Raw genomic sequence first — 21,434 nt, 5'->3', positions numbered from 1 at the left:
GTTGTGACTTGGCAGGGTTTGTTTCTTGTCATTGTCTCCATGTTTGCTTTGTCAGGTGTGTGTCTTAGTGTATTTTGCTTCCTGTCTTACCACTGTTCCCTTGGTTTGCCAGTCAAGCTCTGAATCAAGATAATCTTGCTGGAATAAACATTCCTGCACTTTCACATGCCCACATAAGTTAGGGTGGCTGATCAGGTTTGGTTCTCATCACCACCTCCCTTATCATTTGGTGGTCAGGTTTGTGGCCCTGTATGTTCCTGTGTATGGTTTACCTCACAGAAAATGGTCCTTTACCAAATACCCTTAAAAATACTGACGTTCATTTCTACATACCTTTACTGTAGCCGTCATGGAACATTTTGTATCTGCTGGCTTAAACTCTTTGTCCATCTCTTGGATCTGCTTATGTCTGCAGTGTTGATTCCCACCACAAATTTCTTGCTCATTATACTGCTTTCCTCTTTCTCACTGTTGTTCATCTTAGCTATCTTCTTCCATAATTTTGTCCCACCCAATCACTGTTAAGCCTTCAATGTAGTTACTTAAATTGCTACATCCTGCCTGTTGACATCCAGTTATCATTTTCTATTCTTTTATTTTTCTCAGATAGTTTGACTTGTTTTCAGGCTGGTACTTGCTCAGTTTGTTTAAACCAAGATGTCTATCACTTCTTTGGTAGTGATTAAAACATATGGTGTTAATGAGTGCAAGAACTCTTCTTTAGACCTCCTTTCAATAATGTGCAGAATATGTCAGTGGTGGCATTGGTAGTTATTAACAGTCAATGAATTTTCTAACGAAGGGTTTAAGAAAAAATACTTTTTTTTCTTTCAACATTATTAACTTCTAGCATTTGCAGCATTCTCTAGCAAGGCCCTCCACAGCTTAACTTCAAATAGTTTGGAAAAAAGCACTTTTTTTTTGTGGTGGTGTTTTTGCTTTGGACCTGTCACCTAGTATTCTGTTCTGATTCTTACCGTATTGGAAGGGCACGAACAGTCATTTGTCATTTATCTTTCATGTCATTCATAGTACAACTCTGTCACATTCTCCTCTGTCTTTTTTCCAAAAGAAGTGGTTGAACCTAGGTGTTGCCATCATTGTATGACTGCTGATTCTACTCTTTTCTTAATGGATGTAATTTATATACCCATACTGTTTTAACGTTGCCCATGTCCTTGTTCTGTCAGCCCAGTCCCTAGCATAGTGGCTAGAAGAAAGAACTTCCCTAAAAAGTATGTGGTAGGTTGGGTTTGGCTGGACACCAGGTGCCCACTGAAGTCACTCTGTCCCTCCCCTCCTCAACTGGACAGGGGAGAGAAAATGTAATGAAATGCTTGTGGGGTGAGATAAAAATAGGGACAGATCACTTTCCAGTTACTGGGTAAAACAGACTTGACTTGGGGAAATTGGTTTCATTCATTACCAATCAAACCAGAGTAGGATAATGAGGTAAAGCAAAATCTTAAAAATAACTCCCCCACCCTCTTCCTGGGTTTAACTTTATTCCTGATTTTTTACCTCCTCTTCCTAGCAGTGCAGTAGGACAGGAACAGGGGTTGTGATCTCTGCTGATGCATCTTCCTCAGGGGAGGAACTCTTTACTGTGCTTTAGTTTGGGATCTCTCCCACGGGAGATCTCCTCGTACTTCTCCAGTATGGGTCTTTCGCACAGGCTGCAGTTCTTCACGAACTGCTCCAACATGGGTCCCTTCCATGGCTGCAGTCCTTCAGGAATGTGCACTGCTCCTGCCTGGGTCCCCCAAGGGGTCAAAGTGCTGCCAACAAACCTGCTCCAGTGTGGGCTTCTGTCTTCATGGGGCCACAGGTCCTGACAGGAGCCTGCTCCAGCACAGGCTTCCCACAAGGTCACAGCTTCCTTCAGGCATCCACCTGCTTAGCTGTAGGATCCTCTATGGGCTGCAGGTGGATCTCTGCTCCACCATGGACCTCCATGGGCTGCAGAGGAACAGCTGCCTCACTAGGAGCTGCAGGGGAATCTCTGCTCCGAAACCTGGAGCACCTCCTCTCCCTCCTTCTTCACTGACCTTGATGTCTACAGAACTGCTTCTCTCACATACTCCTCTCTCCAGCTGCAATTGCTGTTGTGCATAACTTTTTTACCTTCCTGAATCTGTTGTCCCAGAGGCACCACTGTCATTGCTGATGGCCTTGGCCTTGGCTGTGGTGGGTCTGTCCTGGAGCCGGCTGGCACTGCCTCTCTTGGATAGTTTCTGGCAGCTTCTCACAGAAGCTGCACCTGTAGCCCCTACCACTACTAGAACCTTGCCATGGAAATCAAATAGAGCAGAAACAAGTCCTCAATTTGATTCTTGAAATCTGCTGCAAAAGTTTATCAGTGCTTTTTATCCCACTGTCCTTTTTGTAACATTGTTTTTTGTTTCAAAAATTTTAGTGATGAACTTTTTTGTGGAATTCAGCTTTTAAGACCAGTCACTGAAAAGGAAGATTTTCCTTCCAACTCAGTATTCTGAGGAGCAGTATAAGCCAACCATGGGGATGGCATGGCTTGCCTCCTACTCCTGAAATTTAGTAGTAGATTTAGGGCTATATTATATGTTTAAATATATAAGCATATAATTAAATAAATTACCCCCCCCCCACATATATATATATATATATATATATATATATATATATAAACTTACAAAACTAAAGTACATGCATGTACCAAGTTTGAATTTCAGAAATAAAATTATTCTTCAATTTGTCTGCATTTTTGTCTATGTAGAAACCTAGGCTAGTACCAAACACAGTTGCAAAGGAACTGTTTCATTGGATAATAGCCCTCTCAGATTAAATTCCTAGCATTCTGTTGCTACTGTAGAGCTGCAGACCTTACTTAAATAATAAAATCCCACGACATTTTACTAGATCTACTTTTTAAAGAGTAGTAGAACCTATTTCTTTAATATGTCATGAATTTCCATGCTAGTTGTGTTGGCTTAAAAAATAAACATGATTTTAATAAATTTGTGATTAGTTGATTTACTCTTTAATTTTTATTCTGTGAAAACCTCTTAAGAAACACATACAGGATCTTAAGCAAACACCTCCAAAACAGCAGACAGAAAAATCTTCATTCTTTATTGTTGTTATTCTGTGTGTTTAGAAAAGCATGAGAATAAGACAATTATACATCTACTACCAGCAGAAACTGAAACAGCGAGTGTGTTTAAAATAGTTAAAAAAATCAATGTTGATTATATCTCTTTTTTATAGGCTAAGTGAAATTAGCTGTACAAAATTGGTGTTTTAAAGCTATTGAGCAAGAGACAAAATTAACATCAACAGCAGGTGGCAGTGCTAGCAAGAGCAGTGGTTCTGATGTGAGTTGTTGGCTGGTGGTTTGTGTAGTTTCAGCTCTTCCGCAAAAGGTGAGTTAAAATCAGCGATGGCTTGTGATTATGGGGTAAATAATAATCAGATATTGGCCAAATTGAAAGAAACGTCTTGTTTCAAGAGGTTTCTCCTGCTGAAAATGTGAAGTAGAAGGTTTTGTGAAGTTATTTTCATAAGGAGGGTTGTATTTTGTTATATAAGATAGCAAGCTTATTCTGTGCTTCATTTTAGATGGAATTGTAAATGATTGTATAAAGTTTGTATAAGAATAAATACAGAAAAAGAACAAAATTAAAAACTAATAAAGTAAGCATGATTATAAAATTTCAGACATCACAGTCCATGGTAGTTCTGGTACCATTATCACAGAATTGTTATATCTTTGCTAATGCAAAGTGCTTTGTCAAAGATCATGAATCTGTTGATGTTTTAGAGATGCATTTAAAAAAGCATTACTGAAGCAGTTTATGTTAAAGACCATATTTTGGCATCTTCTCATATTGTTGTGCTAAATTACATTTATACATTTCATTACAGAACAAATTGCTAAGCTTATTAATTTTTTTCTTAATTGACCTTAGTGCAATTTGCTACTATTTATGACACATTAAACTTCTGCCAAGGTTTAGTATCTTGTAAGGAGATAATGTAGAGATGGCATTGCTGAGGTTCAATGTGCTTGTGTTTCTTCTGTTGGTTAAGAAAAGGTTTTAAGCCTAAAAATCATTCCAGCAGTAGAGTGCCAGGATCCTGTGTGCAGAGAGAACAAGACCAGCTCCCACTGATGACTGACCCCTGGAACACCCCTCAAGCATTGTTGTGAGGTTCAAGTAGAAGCCTGCTGTATGTTGATGAAGTTCACCCACTGTGCTTCTTAGAAGAGAAAATTAGTGAAATTGGTAAAAAAAATCAAAGGTAAGATGAAAGGAACTTAAAATGTTATCTTCAGAAGTCACAGGACATTTTGTGGCACCGGTGAAGTCTGTGTATGTTAACAAGCCTGCTTGAGTGTAGTATTGTAAGGAGAATTAAACCATGTTGTTTCTGGTATGTCTAATCATGACTTCCCAACACTCTCATCTCTGTGGACCACTGTCTGCCTTAATTACACCTTATCTAGTAAGATGGAGAGGGTTGAAGAAGTTCAGAAGAAAGATGTAATACAAGAGCATCGTGTCTAAAAGTGGTCTTCCAACTTTATCGTAAGGTGTCACCTGATCCTTAATATTCTGCTTTCAATTTATATTGTCGAACTTTTCAGTAGATGGCAGATTAATATGGTTAACTAGAAGTTTAAGGGGCTATAATGGTTGCATAATTTAGAAAAGAATTAAAAGATGTTAATGAAGTGTCTTACAGATGGTCAGGTTTTCACTAAAACTTTACCCACAGAAATCTAGGACTTTATCAACTCTGGCCTTTAGTAATCTATGTATTAAAGCACAGTTCTTTTCAAATCAGTGTAATGAATTATTTGTGCTCATTTAAAGCAGGGCTGCTTTCTTTGGATTTTTTGTATTGAATTTGCATTGCAAGTAGAACATCTTTTGCATATAATTAAATCTATATCTGTTGGTTGCTTCACTGAGTTGAAACTGAGTTTAAAAGGCAGAAATACAAGTTAAAAGTATACAAATCTGTTACCTTTTTTTTTTTAAGAGATAAAGATACTCTTTTCACACATGGAATATAGCAAGTGAGAAAGCTGTGTTTTGATTCAGGCTATTTCACTAAATATCTGAAAAAAAAAATTATTTTGGCTTTAAGGAATTTCAGAGTTTCCACAGAAATGCTAAACTTGCTTTTACCCATTTCTTTAGTGGTGTTTGTGACCAGGCAAATAGTGTGCCTGTATGGCCTGCTAGGTATCCTCGAGCTTTTAAAATAGCTGTCTCTTTAGTAAACTTTTAATTGCAGCATCAAAACCCACTTGAGAGCTAGATTAAACTGCTTGGTTATAAGTATGGCTCCAGTTAGACTGCTGGTGCCTGAACTGGTTTATGTAGAACTGGCAGTGTAACCTACCAGTGAGATACCACTATGCTATTCATGTTGCACTGTGCATTTGAAGTGATGTTTGGGATCTGTGAAAGATTTGAACGTTAGTACTTATTTATGTCAAAGGAATCCAAGCAACAAATAGTATATATAAATCACTGATGAAAAAAAAGGTTAATCATGTGATTTTGTCTGAGTGCAGACGAATTAGGGGAGGTTTTACAAGCATGAATAAGACAAGTCAGGGGAGATGTTACAAACATGAGTAATTGTTCACCATTGCAAACCAGCAGCACGAACTGAGAGCCTTGGTCACTAGATGGTTCTCATGAGACATGAGAGAGTACAAACCAGCAGATCACTCAGATTTCTGAAAAGCTTAAAGCAAACAAAAATACCATCTCCCAGAGAAAAAGATTTTGTGTTTAAACAAATAAACTTTTCACTGTATGTGCTAGTTCAATTTTATGACGCAACATGATTGTTTGCAATACAGAAGCTAGGAAGTGTATATTTGTCTGGTTTTATTTATGTGTAAGGTAGTGACACCAAGAGCACTTGTGTATGCACAATACGGAAAACCTAGTGCTTTTCTCATGCTGCAAAGCAAGCAAAATGTGCTGAAAGAGAGCAAAGCAATTTGTGTGGGTTTTGCCTCTCTATATACACATATGTATGATGTACATTTGCTCTGGGTACATGTATTAGTTCTAAATAGTTCTATATTGTCATCTGAATTTTAAAATCACTGTCTCAAACATGTACAGAATCTGTGCAGTACCTGATCTTGAGTGTGATCTTTCTTTGCAATTACAAAATTATGTTGTTTTTGAAATGTTAGTTCAGATGATTTGTTTAATTGAAATTTTACACAAAACAGCACTTGCCAGGGACAGCTCTTCCTTATCAATACTATGGAGAGCCAAAAGATGGAGAAGAAAATTGTCAGGATAAACCCAAGTTAATTATGTGAATATTCACATAATCTCATGTTAGGCTTAAAAACCATGAAGATATTTAAGTTAGGTATTTGCATTGATTACAGAAAAACTGTGAAAGAAGTTCCAAAGGAGGTGAGGTGTTTGGTTAAAAAAAACCAAACCCAAACAACCCCTGAAACCCCACCATAAACATTCGTTACTAAGTGTTTACAAAACATGTTTATTTTACAGCAGAGAAGGCGCTTAGATGGATAATAGTCATTGGAACTAGAAAGCTAGATATGAAAGGATAAAAATTTTGCTCATCAGCCTAAGAGCTTTTATACTAAATTTTTCTAAGTTTAGAAATGATATAACACCCATAAGAGAGGAGATACTGTAGCTTATCTTTAGGACCATAATATGTACAATTGAAAATAATAATTTTCAGGAGCATAAAGTGATTATGCTGTAATATTGAAACAATAGCTGTAACAGTATTAGTACATGTGATGTTTGCTAAAACATTTTTTGAACCATATGCTATGAGGCCAGTTAATTCTGTCCTTGTTACCAAAATCTTGTTCATTTTTGTTTAACAGTAGTCAGTGTAGCATATCTGTTTAACAGTGACCTATCTGTAAATTAGCAAGGACCTGTAAGACAAAATGTTACTTGTAGAAGCCCAGGATCAGGCCCCTTTCAGTAAACTCTGTGCTGCTTGAGTCAGTATACATTAGTTTTACTAGTTATCCATTTGAACTGTAAAGACAATGTTGGAATCAATTATTATGGGAAAACAGATTTATTAAAACAAAGAATGGAGTTCATTCTATTTTTGGAAACAGTTCAAGTGCTGCATGCTGCCGAATGAAGTACATTCATAGAAACAACTGCATGCAATTCTGTCTGAAAAACTGGTGATAGCATAAAGAAGACACCTTGGTTTTGTCAGAGTCAGCAAAATCTTTTTTTACTGGAGAAGTGCCACGTGTACGTCTATCTGTCAACCGATTTTAAGTACACAGACCTCTAAAACGAGGCCTTTATATCCTGTTAGTATAATTTAAAAGCATAACATGGCCACTTACAGCCTTTAGTAGGGGTTAGTCAGATACTAACTTCTCTTTGGCTGGTGTGATGGTTTACAGAAATTGCAAGAGCTCTACCATCTCAGAGAATATCGGTCTGACACAGGCACAGTGCAGATGAGCTGAAAGCTTTTCCGTGTATATCCCGTGTAGGTATCCCTTAACCTTCTGTAAGACATCTACCAGTCTCTGTGTCTTAGGGTAAGGATGTGTTTGCTCTGAATACTTTCGTCTAATTAGGATCATTAATTTGAATTTTGTTTTCATTGCTTCTATCTCATCCAGAATCTTGAATTTGCTTACAAATCCTTTTTAAGGTATACTCATGGTTTTCTTGGGTTTTTTGGGTTTTTGTTTGGTTTTGGTTTTGAATTTTTGTTTGGTTTTTATGTTAGTTTGTTTTGTTTGTTTTTCTCCTTCATATGGTTAAGAGTAGTCCTTGGCTGGTGAGTCTTGATCCTTTTTTGCTTCTCTTTTGGAATTTCCAGACTTCCTCATTGTCATTACTTTGTATTTTAGTTACATGAGGAAATCTAGACAAAATCATGTTCAGTATTGTGCAAACTACGTTAAAATTGTGCTAGGCTAAGGGATATTGCAGTGTGACTGCAGAAGATGGATAGGGCTTCGAGATTCCAAGTGTCTAAGAGAGGTGTTTATTGATTTAAGGGTATCTTTTTAATTTAGAGATGGCACGAGTGACCTTGATTACAACAGAATTCTCTTGAAACCACATACTACTTGCACAATAATAGCCTTGTGACAATCTATTTAAAATATCAATGTGTTGAGCTGCTGTGTGGCATGAAATAAAAGATAGATGAAATCCCTGAGAAAATAGGGTAGAATGCATTTAATAAAAGGTTTATCTTGCATTGACAGTAAAGCCAAGAAAGGGTTTGAATAGTGAAAAATATGTTTTTGTTTGTTTGGTTCGTTTGGTTTGGTTTTTTTGTCTTTTTTGTTTGTTTGGTTGGTTGGTTTTCTGGTTTTTTTTGTTTGGTTTGGTGTTTTGTTTTGTTTTTTTGCCACTAGAGGGTGCACAATGCACAGGAACAGGAAAAAAATGAGCAAAATCCTTTGCTACTTGCACCAGAGCCCAGAAAAACGTCTGAGGAACCTTCTGGAAGCATTCAGAAGTTCCCAGACCATTTCTCTGAGTGTCTGACTCTGCAGGTGCCTGTGCTCTGGACGGATTTAATGATATCTTTCTTTACCCAACTCATCTAAAAAACAAATCATCACTGTTTATTTTTGTAAAACAGTGCTGAAGAGTTTTAAGATATGCTTAAAACTCTTCTTTAAGAGCACTAGAAGAAAAGAAGAATTTAATTTACTATTATAGTTTTAAGTATTATCAGCTTTTGTGCTCTGAACTCTACTTACATGAAATACAACTAATCCCTGAATGGAGTTTACCTGTAAAGCTTCCATAAGAATCTCACTTTTACCTACTTATTGGAGCTCAAGTGGTGCATATCTGTAGGGAGCATTGGTAGAATGAAAAATTTAAGTGCAATAGCAGCTGATACATTGGTTTATGGACCATAAAATGTTCTTTTCTTTTTTTTTTTTAATTGCTGAGTAATTTGAATTATTGAATGTAGTTGTTTTGATCTCTTGGGTTTGATCCTAATTCCTGTATTGTGTTGAAGTACATGTCATGTGGTTTTGCTCTTTCAGTGGTGTTGCTTTTCTGAATTTAATTTGGGTTCCAGAAACATATTAAATAAGATGTTAGGACCAAAGTAATCTAAAATATTAACAGAATATTTTTTTTTTGTCTTTACACTGATTGATGTAAGTCAGTTCAGGCACCCTTTAATACTTGATTTTCCACTTTTCAATTAGTTAAAAGAGTCTCTGGTGGCAGCAAGAGATATGCCAAGAACCAGCTGGAAGATATGTGAAATGTATGGCTACATGGAGTGCTCATTTTCTTCTGGTATTCTTCAGAGACAATATCTTTGGTCTGGGGACGTCAGCTGTAGAGGATCTCTTACATCATAACAATAGTATCAGGGCTGGTAGCAATAACTAGCTGGGAACTGAGATAGTCTCTATGCACTGTTCTTCAGTGTTGTCAGGAAGGATAATTGTGAGGGAACTGTGGTCAGATGGGTTGTGCACACACAAGTTATATTTGTATCTTCTGCTTTGCTGTCTCGGTCCAAGGGCAGGTCTACTTTCTCCGTGTCTTGGCACCTTTGTTTTCCTGGAGCCAGCTATCAGGGCTGCCTTATGGCAGTACTGGCCTTTTATAAAAAGAAGGAAGCACAATTAAAACAAAAGTAAAAAAAAGAGTACTGTGACTAAACTGTGTTATACAGTTTGATTATTTCAGTAAAGATAAAGGTTATTCCTTTCCCTCCCAGTCCATCTTCTATGTAGTCAAATTCCAGACCATCTGGTACTATGAATATCTCTACTGTTAAACTTCACAGAGATCCCTGAGCAGCAGAGAAGAGTTAAGTGGTCATGGAATTGGTCTACATCCTTACCACTTTGCTTAAAGGCTTACTGTACCTAATACATCTTTATGCAGTGTGTAAATTCTGAGCTAAAGCACCTCTTCCAGGGCTAAAAGAGCAATTAATTTTCATAAAGCACTGGTTCTGCAACCATTCTTTGGAGACTGCCAGCTCCTGTTAACCAATGCCACATGTAGCGTGTTTCTTGATATGGAATAGATCTCCGAGCACACCACATTTGTTTCATATAAAACTTTAGGACATAATTGCATGTGGCTTTCATCACTATCATCTTATGATGCATTTTAATTTGTCTTATGAAGTTGAAAGGCTCTGTTTGCCCTTACCAGTAATCTTGAATCATTCAGGCCACTTGTTTTAGGTTGTTTGAAATACTTTATAAGCAGCTGCAGGTACCAACCACATCTCTGGAAGAAAAAAAAAAAATCAAAACAATATTAAGTCCATTAAAGACTGTTAATGATACGCACCATTTTATCATGAGAATAAAGCAAAGGGAAGGAATAGAGACAGAAGATGAAAGCAGGAGACACATTTTCAGCATGTTAGAAAAAAATGATTGAAGAAGGTTCAAGAAAATTCTTCACTGATGTGGTTCCCATCCTGTTTGGAGGATGGAGGGAGAAAGTATTTCTTGTGCCCTTCTGAAAAGAAGCAGAGGTTGTCCTTTTGCAGATTTTCTGCCTTTTTTTTCTAATGTCAAGATTTGTATTAAAGTGTTTTAGGAGTCACAAAGTAGCAGGAAAATAGAGAAAAAACTACCAAAAATATTATTTAGGAGAAAGGAGAGGGAGAAGCAAATGTAGTAATACCCTTTTTGCCTATATACATGTACCCTTATCTTTTCCCCATTCCATCTTTCTTCTGCGTGCACCTACTTCACCCTGTTTGTCTTTTGCTTAGTTCTGCCATGATGATTTATGATCACCCTGCGTGCTGTTTTTCAGCATCTTAGTACGTGGCTCACACTGACAGCACTTTGGAAAACTGTTCCTGGAACTGAGTCAGACATCAGAGTTAGAGAGGTCATTCTTCTGATCATAGTGTTGTGTGGCTGTTGGAGCTGAAAGGGTACAGGGGAGAGTCCTTCTTTCAGGGAATGAACTGTGCTGTGATTATGGAACTGATTAAGCTTCAGTGACCTCTCAACTGTCTTTCTAGGGAACCATGGTCTGGCATTCCTAAATAATGCGAGATCTAAATGGCATACAATTCTCAAAACCTGAAAGGCCACAGTAACTACAATATCTAAATTAAATTTGGTAAGCCATACAAATGTGTGCCATCTATTCTATGCAGTTTCTCCATACACTTCCAAATCAGAGAGTTAAGAAAAGAAAGCATCTGCAGACAATGAAAGGAGGGGTTCATGTGGCTTCATGTGGTCCATCAACACCAAGAGGCTGTTCCTTGTTAGAGTAGTTCAAAATGCAGCATGGGTAAAGGTGTCATACACTTTTTTCCTGTGCTTTGCCTCTCAGGAAGCATAGCACATAGTTTAGCCAGAGGGTTCAGATTGTACCAAATGTATAACCTGTACTTTTCCCCCCTCCCCCCTCTTTGTAAGAAAAGATTAAATGTTTCAGGTTTGTGTCCAGTCTAGGCATGGAACAAAACTGAAGTAGTTTTAAACTAGGCTTGAGTCCTTCAGGATAGTCTGTAATTTAAAATGACTAATGCCTGCTTTGCAACTACAGTGGTGCTGCAAAGTGTTTGCAGGATGACCGAGAATTATGAACTGTGATTCTGGATTTATAAGAAATGTCATATTTTTCGTATGTAGTTTGGCAGGCAGTTCTTTCCCTGAGTGGGATAGCTTTTTGACCATATTTCTTGAGATGTGTTGGGATTTTACCTCATGCAGATCAGGATGTTTCAAGAATGTCATCTGTTACACTCCTGTATTTTTTGTAGTTGATTCTATAATTAGCTGTGTCAAACGTATGCTTAGTGAACCTGTTTTTTGAAGTACTTGCTAGAAGGATGTGGCTTATCATGTCTTTTATAAGCATAGAGATACTGCCATGTGCTTCAATTTAAGTGAACATTTGCAAGTTGATGGTGTAACAGTTAAATTACTAGTGCGATAATTGCACTAAGGGGTCCCAAAATGTAATACTAACAAATGCTATGGCTAAGTCATTTTGCTAACATGAAAAGGACATCTGGCCAAGCAGGCACAGTCTATATTAATTCCAGATTTTCATTTTTTAAAGTCTGTGCCTTCTGCAGAGAACCACATGTGTTTCTTGACCCTTTCTACATAAACATATGTGTTCTCTGAAGTCATTTAATGTCTGATTCTATAAGATCCCAGATAATCTACAGCTAGATAATAGAAACTGCAGAGCACATGGTAGAAAAAGACCCAAAATATTATTTTATTGAGACCTTTTAGTCAGCTATTGCATTTTACATCAGAAGATAAGGTATTTTGCTGGTGGCTGAAATGAAATCTATGTAACCTTTGTCAAATTATCGCAATGTTGTTAGAATTAATTAGCTGACAATTTTTAACTTTTTGAGATCCTTAGGTTAGATGCTGTAGCAGTGAAATAAATGCTTTATGCTTGTAAGAAATTTTGGTCATGGTAAATTAATAAAAGATTGTGGTGAATCATTATATAGAAAATCTATAAAAATCATGATTAAAACAGAGGAATAAACAGGTATAATATAATAACCTAAGATTACTATGAAGTTGTAATATTTTAGGTCCTTGACATGTCAACGCAGTTTAAAAGTTTACATGGGGGCAAGAAAATGTATCCTTTTTTTTGCTGAACACAGCTGTTATCCATCTTATTTGAAAATGTGAATATTGCAAAATTTATTAGAACTGGATCATTCCTATGACTGCTGATATTATTTTTATTAAGAATGCATATGGCCAGAGCATGTAAATTGCCTTATGATTAATGAGAAGAGGCAGATTAATATTTTTGACTTGCAGCTGCCTTCACTAAACCTGATTTTGCATTAAAATACCCATTGCCAACTTGTTACAGGACAATTTAATGTAATGCTATTATAAACGAGCTAAATGAGCACTGTGTTAGAAGTGGAACCTGTAACAGAGCCAGTCTTTCCTCCTGCCTACTCTATCATGCTTTTCAGAGGGAGACTGCCTATTGCAGGCAGAGTCTTCATAGCCTCACTGAAAATATTAGTTACAGTCTCGTCTCTAGTGTGAAATTGGAGTTAGACTTATGAGAACAGGCTTTATTGTTCAGACTTGTCTCCAGAAAGAAAAGGTGCTCATAATCATCTTTTCTCTTTCCAGAAGAAAACCTGTAAAGTTCCCATGCTGTGCCTGTGACACTCACTCTTTACACCTCACCTCCTAATTCTCTGACACAGAGATTGACTGGAACACATTCCCAGCACAGCTCTACAATATGTCTCTGGCTTTCAACTCTCTCTGAAGAGAATGGTACCAGGTTACTGCACTGGTAGCCAGGTCTGTATGTCTTAGAGAGAAATCCAGGCTCAGAGAAGGTTGACTGAAGGTATGTTTCCAAGGCACCAGGCTGGCAGGATGGTTGTATCCATCAGTTGCCCTGTCTAACCTGAAGGCATACCCATCATATGAGTACACATATATACACATATGTCTTGTGGCTGTGAAAAACCACATGCCTTTCCTGCAGCTTTGCAGATTGCATTCTTGTACATCAGTATTCAGGTAAGTTGGAAAGCTTTCGCAAGCATGAAGTGGAACTCGAAAGTAAGTCAATCTCTTGAAAAGGGCTTTAAAGCATACTTTGTTTTTTAGGAGTTTTTTTATTCTTTGGAACAAAAAGTGTGCTGAATTGTTTTCAGGCATATAGGGGTATAATTTGTGAGTACAAAGAAATGCAAGCAAGTTTGTTGACTTATTGCCGTAGTGAGACAAGTAATAATTTTAATTAGATTGTAATGAAAATTGTTGTGTCATGTTCCTCCCCCCCTCCCCTAGCGAATTCATTATCTGATTAGTCAAAAGGGATAAATAATTCCTTTACATTTGCATTCCTTTTTGTCAAGCAGTATGGATTTTTCCTTCATATATACAAAGAAATGAAACTGGCTAATAATGAAATCATTGAGCATCCTTAGCTATAAAAAGAACCTTTTAAATCCAGAACTAGAGGAGGGTTCTGCACACAAAGCAATCTGCACACAAAACAATCTGAATTTCCTATCAGAGTAACAGAAATGAGGTGGTCCAAATACACCTCATTGGTTCCTTCCCATTTCTGATGGCCTTGAAGCAGGCTTATGCTCTTTGATACTGGCTTTCCTATGCTTATTTTTGTCTATAGAGGCCTTTTTCTATCCAGGAGAAGGATATTTGCTTCTATATACACACCCATTCCATCCTGCAGGGTGGGTGATGTGGCAGTATCCCATGGGAGGAGAGGCGGGATTCAGAAGATCTGTACAAGAACGTTTTTTATACATTCTAGAATGCATTTGCATTTAAGTATTTAATCTACAGAGAATTTTGTGTCTGTAAGCTTTGTCTCCTCCCTTTCTGAAGAGAGTTCTAGAAGAAAAAACTATAAATTGAAAAGGAAATCAGTTGCCCCATACTCACTAGTCCTTTCATAAACCCTACTTATGCTTTTTTATTATTTTTTTTTATTATGTATTGGCCAAGTATTAAAGCACATCTTTAGTCCAAGCCAATTTGGAGGGTGTTGGTACAAGGCCACCCCAAAGCAAGTAATCTCTGATTTGTAGTAAAGCCAGGTTGTGACTGATAGTTTTAAATACAGTGAAGATCTTGGAGGAGGCAAAACACTTGACTTGATGTTCAGCTTGAGAAGACTTGCTTATGGCTTGAACTAAGATCAAGAAGAAACAGCAGATGTTAGAGGGGCGATTACCATTGTAATAGAATCATTCAGGCAATCCTATTTAATTTGATTTATTTTGTTTTCTGTTATACTCTCAGACACCTTTCAGACATATGATTCTTTTTGTTTGGAGTCTAATCCGTACTTCATTAAATCTAATCCACTTGTATTTGAATAGTTCTGGACATTTTTTTGCATTGATATATGTCATTGGGATGTAAGAAACTTCAAAAAACTCTTGTCATCAAGCACAGACCTTTGTTATTACAGCTGAGCACATCTTAGAATCCTGTTCATCAGCTTATCCAACTGTAATTTAAAAACAAACTTATTTGTTCTCCTGCATCTGTAGGGTCTAAATTTGACTCTTCTGAAGGTCAGAGAGGGTATGAACTGGAGAATCTGTCCTTTTACCTGATGTGAAACTAGTGCTAAACATAACATCAGTCTTAGAATATATATGTTTCCACAGATAGATAAATAAGATTTGATTAAGAATTTTTAAAATTAATTTGGATAATTTGCTTTTTTTCTGAACCTCTGGGATTCTGTATATGACACCTTTTTCTAAGATAGAGGCAACATCTTAGTGGCTTTTTCTTTCCCTCTGCTGACTTCTGGTTCACCGATACACCTTCCCTCATAGCAATTTAAAGCACTGCCAACGAAAGATGCTTTACCATGTGTTGAATCTGTCAAGCTTTTAACTAGTTTCTCCTCAGGTGTCCACTGAAGATGAAGCAGGTTTTGAACAAATGTGTCTTGGGGACTATTGGTTAGCTAATTTTTCATCTGAGTTTCCAGCTGCACCAGCAACCTGAGTAAGGAAAAAAAGAATGATATTTTCAAGACAAATTCTCACTGAAGTAGAATAAGCAATGCAGCGTTTGCTATTTGTCTTTTGAGATAAATTTAACCACTTACCTTTGCCTGTTGCTTTGTTTTCTCTGTGTAAGTCACCAGCAGTGCAAAATTTGACTGAAAATACAGGAAGAGATCTTTTGAGCACATTTTCCTCGTACTTCCTAGAAATTTATGCTGACTGCTATTTCTGCCATAGGGAATTTCTAATTTTGAAGCAGTCTTGGGGCAAAAGTGATTCATAATGAGTTGGCAGTGTCTAATAAACTTATAAGTAGTTATGTATCATTATGAGATAATAAAGTAATCAAATAATGTGTTTCCAATGCTGCCAGTAAGAAGCTGCACTAGAAGCCAGGAGGGAGCATGGCCAGGGCAGGTGATCTGAACTGGCCGAAGTGGTATGCCATTCCACAGAACATCATGCTCAGTACATAGAGTAGAAGTCCTGATTGCTGCGCAGCGACAGGCTGAAAATCAGTTGACAGGTGGTGAGCAGTTGTATTGTGCATAAATTTGGTTTCTTGGATTTTAATCCCATTATTATTATTATTATTATTATTATTATTACTATTATTATTATTATTACTATTATTATTATTGTTAATTATCCTTATATTATGGTCTTAATTTTTTCTTTTATTTCAGTTATTAATCTGTTCTTATGTCAATCCACCAGTTTTACCTTTTTCTAATTCTCCTTGCTATCCAGAGTTGGTTGGTGGTGGGAAGGGAAGTGGGCAAGCGATTACATGGTAATTAGTTGTCCACTGGGGTTTAACCACTGCACGTACTAGTGCCTCCAGGTGAGGCTCTTTTTCAGTATTATTAAATCAACATTTTCTTACAGTGCCCACTAAATTGGCTAAAGAATTCCAGCAAATAACACACATCAAAGTCCAGGGAACACTTGACATGAAGATTTTAAGTGAGAGATGTTAAAACATTGTAGTTTAAACCAAGTTTTCCCCCTGCAGTTGAAAGTGGTAACCCCCAGGGGGTGGTAACTCTTGAAGTTTTGTCCAATGAGTGCTTCTGCAAAATATAAACATATCACAACCAAATGGAAGAGAAGAGTTGTAGTTTTTGGTTGTAGGAGAGGTGGCCATGTTGTAGAGCCACGAGGAAGGGGCTCAGAGTCCCACAGGGGGGCTTTGGCCCCCAGCCCCCAGTGGGGGCCTGTGGGGACCTGGAACAGCATAAAGCTGGGCTAAGTACCTGCAAGTAAGAGCTGAGAAAGTTTTCTCCACTGTGAGTGAGCAGAGACAGCAGTGGCAGATGCAGCATCCAGAGACTCTGGGTAAAAGCCAGGACAGATAAGAACTGAACCAGAGAAGCAGCAGAAACAGCATGCAGCTGAGTGAGGAAGGCACTGAGTTGTCTCGGGGAGCCGAGAAGGAGAGTCAGCAGCAGAGCTACAGAGTTTTGGGGGTAAGAACTGAACCAGACCCCCCAAACTCCTTTGAGACCCCCAGGAAAGGAGGGACATGGACTCCTATTATGGAGAGGAGCCTTGGACATGCAGCACTAGAGAGAGAGAGGAGCTGAGAAGCTCAAAAGCATCCTGAAGCTGGGCCAGGACGGAGAGGAATGCGGAGGGGGTGACCTTGGCTTCCCCCTCGCACTGCTGCCAAGGTGGCAGCCTGAGGCAGGGCACAGAAGCTCTGGAAGGGGTTTGAGTCCCCTGAAGACACCAGACCACCACGAAGACCCCCCGTGTTTCGTGGTATGACCGTGGTGGAACAACCTTTGTCTGAGGTGATGTAGCCCACGGAAGACCCCTTTACCTGTGTCAAGGGGGCTGAGAGAGGCTTGGAGGCCTCCCTCGTGAGTGCTGGCAGAAATCCAGCCACAACTGCTGCATGCATGCTGTAGAAGATACTCTTGCTTAGAGATTGGAAGGGATCTGTCCTTCTTCCCTCCTGGACTTTTATTTGGAGGGGAGAAGAGATCTGATCCATTGTAAATACTATATGTCATGGTAGAGATAGTTGTGATCGTGTGTATAATGTATTATAATATTTATTTGTACAGTCATTGTAATATATTCCCTTTCCCCCATTCTGAGTCTGGCGTGTTTTGTCTGGAAAACCCATCTCACATTAGGTTGAGATATGCAAGGGGGCTTAGACTAGGGAATTAGGATTTTGGTGAATCTCAAACCATGACAAACATTGACCGTTCTGCCTTGCAATATGGTATCTATGGGTTTTCCTACATGCATCCTGAGATGTGAGTTTTTTGTTTTACTCTGAAAGCCTTTAGAGGTTTCTTGCTTTGCCATTTATTTTAATGTACGTCTTCCAATAGAGTAGTCAGTTAATTTGGCTTTTCAGTTCTTTCATCTCAAAATTCTGACAGGTCTAACAGCTTTCACAGAAGAAGGTATTTGGGGTTTTTTCTTTTTTTTTTTTTTTTTACTTAAAGATTTGACTTTTTATGTGAATATTAGCAATGTATTGTTGAGTAACCATCCTGAATCAAAAAGTCCTAATCGCCTGTATTCCATGAGGTTATTGACCATGTTGTTTTCTTCATGTTGATATACTTTCATCAAAATTTCAAGTCTTGAAATAACAAGATCTCACTCTGTCTAGAACAGATTTGATTACATAGAAAATTTTTCACTGCTGCTTCTCAAGCAGCATAATCTGGACAGTTTGGGTGATTCATCTCCAGGGCTTCCTACAGCATATTTCACAAAGGCTGAAGTTCAGATTTGAAAAGAAGCACTTCTCTGACAAGCTAGCAGTATCTTCTCCTAATGTTGTAACTTTAATAAACTGTGTGTGTTATGTTCCCATGAGTTTTGCTTTCTTTTTCTGACAAAATACATGTGACATTTCTTGTACCTCTGAAAATAAGTTAGAAAAGGATAAATAAACCAGTTTCAAGGATGGTGTATCACAAAGCTGTTAGGAAATCTTTTTTCAGTTGGAGATATGCTGTTGTGAACCAGCAGTTTCTTTCTTTGAGGTTAGAGAAACTTGAAAGAAAAGATCACATCAACCTAGCTGTTAGAGAAGTGGGAAACAGTATCAGATTGAATTAATGTATACACAGATAATACAGCACACTTCATTCTAGATAAATAATGAAAATTAGTGGAAATAAGTATGAATCTGATGAATTTTTCAGAAATAACTGAACTATTTAAAACTAAATATGTGCATAAGTGCTTCTGTTAGGCAGGGAAATATGTTCTTTTTCAAGTTATCTAACCATTGCTTTTCTAATTCTTCATTGCCTTCTAAATGACTCAGATTATGGTTCAGAACATCCTAAATTAATAATGATAGCAAACGATGTGTCTTACAGAACACTTACAGGTCTAAAGGTAATGATTGCAGTGTGCTGTTTCTAGCTTTAAAATATTTATAGTGCAAATTCCATATAAAGATAATAAAGGATGTGTATAATTTTGAAGTGATGTAAACTGTATAATCAATAAGAAGATATTTGTAATAAATTTGTTTAACAACTGACTGAAAAATAGGTTGAGTTCACCTGTGTGTTACATTTGTACTTTTTTTGGATTTGTAAATGTTGGTAGTAAAATTCATTTATATGCAGGTGACAGGTTATATATTCCTGTTATTGATTTCATATTTATATCTTGTTGTAGAGTTGCTGATTCTTGTCTCTTTAATGGCTTTGATGGAAACAAGTCTCTTACTGCTGTTACTGTGTGTAACATACCTCGGAACACAGGATTGGGAGAAACTGGTGATTTTACAGTTCCAGTCCTCTTTGATAGAGTGTCTGAGATGAAATGAATACACTTCTGAGACTGTCACCTGGAGGCCAGGGAAACTGCTACAGTAAGTGTGGTTAAGGGTTGTCTGGGAAGCAAAACCTGTGTATGCAACTAATGTTTCTTGAACAGCAGTAGTATTCATTTTTGCAGCTTAATGGACAAGACACTTGGCTAATTGTAACTATTTTTCTTCACAACTTTTAGCATTGGAGTTATCTGTCCAGAAATGAGTCAGTGCTTTATGGATTGCAAAGATGAAGTAGAAGACATGGAAGGAGTAAAGTTAAGATGGAATAAATACCTGAAAGCAAAGCAAGCTGGGAAAAATGTAAAAAACTTCCGGGTTTAGGCTAAGAGGTAGTTCCAAATAGGCTTAAAGTCCTTTTTTTGTTTTGAATCCTTACTACATGTGGAAATATTGTACAGACAGTGTACTTGTTGATAGAAGGGTTGTGAGAAAGGGGGTTGAATACTCTGGGGTTTTTTTTTATTTTCTTTTGTTATTTAGAGTGAGATCAAAGGAAATGTTATCGTCTTAGCTTTTTTGCTTCAGTTTAGGATGTATGTGTGTAAGTTTTGGTAGTGGCACTGTAGGGCTGCAGAGTGGCCTCTGTGAGGAGAAGCTGAGTCTCTCATGTGCCCTACAGAGCAAGTTCTGGCCAATTCCATCCAGCTTCAGCAGACTCACCACAGGGCACAAACCTTACACCGAAGACATACTTTTACCTCTATGTCAAGGTCCAGCTGAATGCCTTATAGTTCCCAGCAAATGTATGCAACACATTTTTTTACTTCTTTTCTTAGTCTTATAATCTTGAAATATCAAAACTTCTCACTGATATGTCAACAAATGTATAAGTAGGAGTTTTGTAACTAGTATTTTAGTAGACTTAATGACATATATGAGAAGTTTTCAAAACTATTTGAATTCCTATATCACATCCTAATATAAAAACATTTACTCTGTTTTCTTTTTTAGTAGAGCTACCATCCAATACATATAATGGAATAAGTCTCTTCTACATTGCAAAAATCAATATTCACAGAAAACATGGCAACAATAATTAAGGGGAATAAATGTGTATCTGCACTTAATCTCATTTCTCCTACTTTGGGGCCTTGACAAATTCTGGTAGCCTAGTAGCATTCTCACTCCTTTCTGATTATATTCTTGTCATAAAAAGCATATCAATAATTAAACCATTAATTAAAAAAATCTCTGAAATCTGGAGACATAGCCCTTCATAATAGATTCCAATATCTACCCATGTGTAGCCACTAAAGTACAGACAGTCATTTAAAACTGGTAAAGCCCATAAAGGAAGTTTTGGTGGGATGACCTTGGCTGGCAGTGACACCCAGTCACTCTTGCAGCCCTCTTTCTTAGCAGACCTTTGGGAGAACTTAAGATGGAAAAGCTCATGACTAAAGATAAGAACAGGGAGATCACTCACCAATTATCATCATGGACAAAACAGACTCAACTTAGGAGAAAATATTTTATTGCCGTTTTAGATAGAGTTGAATTGTGAGAAACAAAACCAGAAAGATAAAAGTACTTCTCCTCAGCCCTTTTTTCTCATTCTTATGATTGTGACACTTAGTAATAAATATGAAAAGTTTTCAAAACTGTTTTAAGTCTATCTGTGTCCTGTCAAGAACATGCTAATAGGAAAACTCCTTCACTGCTTCATTTCCAACTTCTCAAGGGACAGAGGTAGTGGTCAGCCCACAACAGGTCCTCTCTGCTGCTTCTTCCTTCTCACACTTGTTCACTACAGGTCACTACAGTTACTCTGTTGGTATTGATTAACCACGAACACTCAGTACTGATTCACTTTGCTGCTGTACTTTAGAGTAATGGATGACTGAGATTTGGTACCTCATCTCTTGCCCATGGTGGCATCCAGTATTTCATCATACAAGTATTGGCTACTAATACCTCTTTAATACCCTCTGCTTTGTTTTGAAGCAAGTGGACTTAAAGTCATAGTTTGTGTTTCAGTGATACTGTTCACACTAATATAACAGTAAGTATATTGTTATTTTGCTGGCGAATACTTTATTTTCAAAGGTTTATAAGTTAGTCATTAACATAGCATCTAAGGAAA

The 21,434-nt window shown here is 37.5% G+C and overlaps 1 long non-coding RNA gene across 2 annotated transcripts in view; it reads left to right on the top strand.

Moving 5' to 3' along the window:
* LOC113953609 overlaps positions 1-21,434 on the top strand; it is a 35,464-nt gene that overhangs the window by 5,265 nt on the left and 8,765 nt on the right. The window contains exons 2-5 of one of the 2 annotated variants that reach the window (XR_003529940.1): positions 3,244-3,398; positions 4,096-4,278; positions 13,148-13,324; positions 19,192-19,387. This is a non-coding gene — a long non-coding RNA (uncharacterized LOC113953609). Of the gene's footprint in view, positions 1-3,243; positions 3,399-4,095; positions 4,279-13,147; positions 16,502-19,191; positions 19,388-21,434 lie in introns of those variants that run through there. The other variant, XR_003529939.1, reaches the window with a different exon arrangement.

This window comes from Corapipo altera, unplaced genomic scaffold, assembly GCF_003945725.1.
Source record: "Corapipo altera isolate COAL_440 unplaced genomic scaffold, ASM394572v1 61281, whole genome shotgun sequence".
NCBI classification, from domain to species: domain Eukaryota; kingdom Metazoa; phylum Chordata; class Aves; order Passeriformes; family Pipridae; genus Corapipo; species Corapipo altera.
This window is presented reverse-complemented; position numbering and strand designations above follow the sequence as displayed.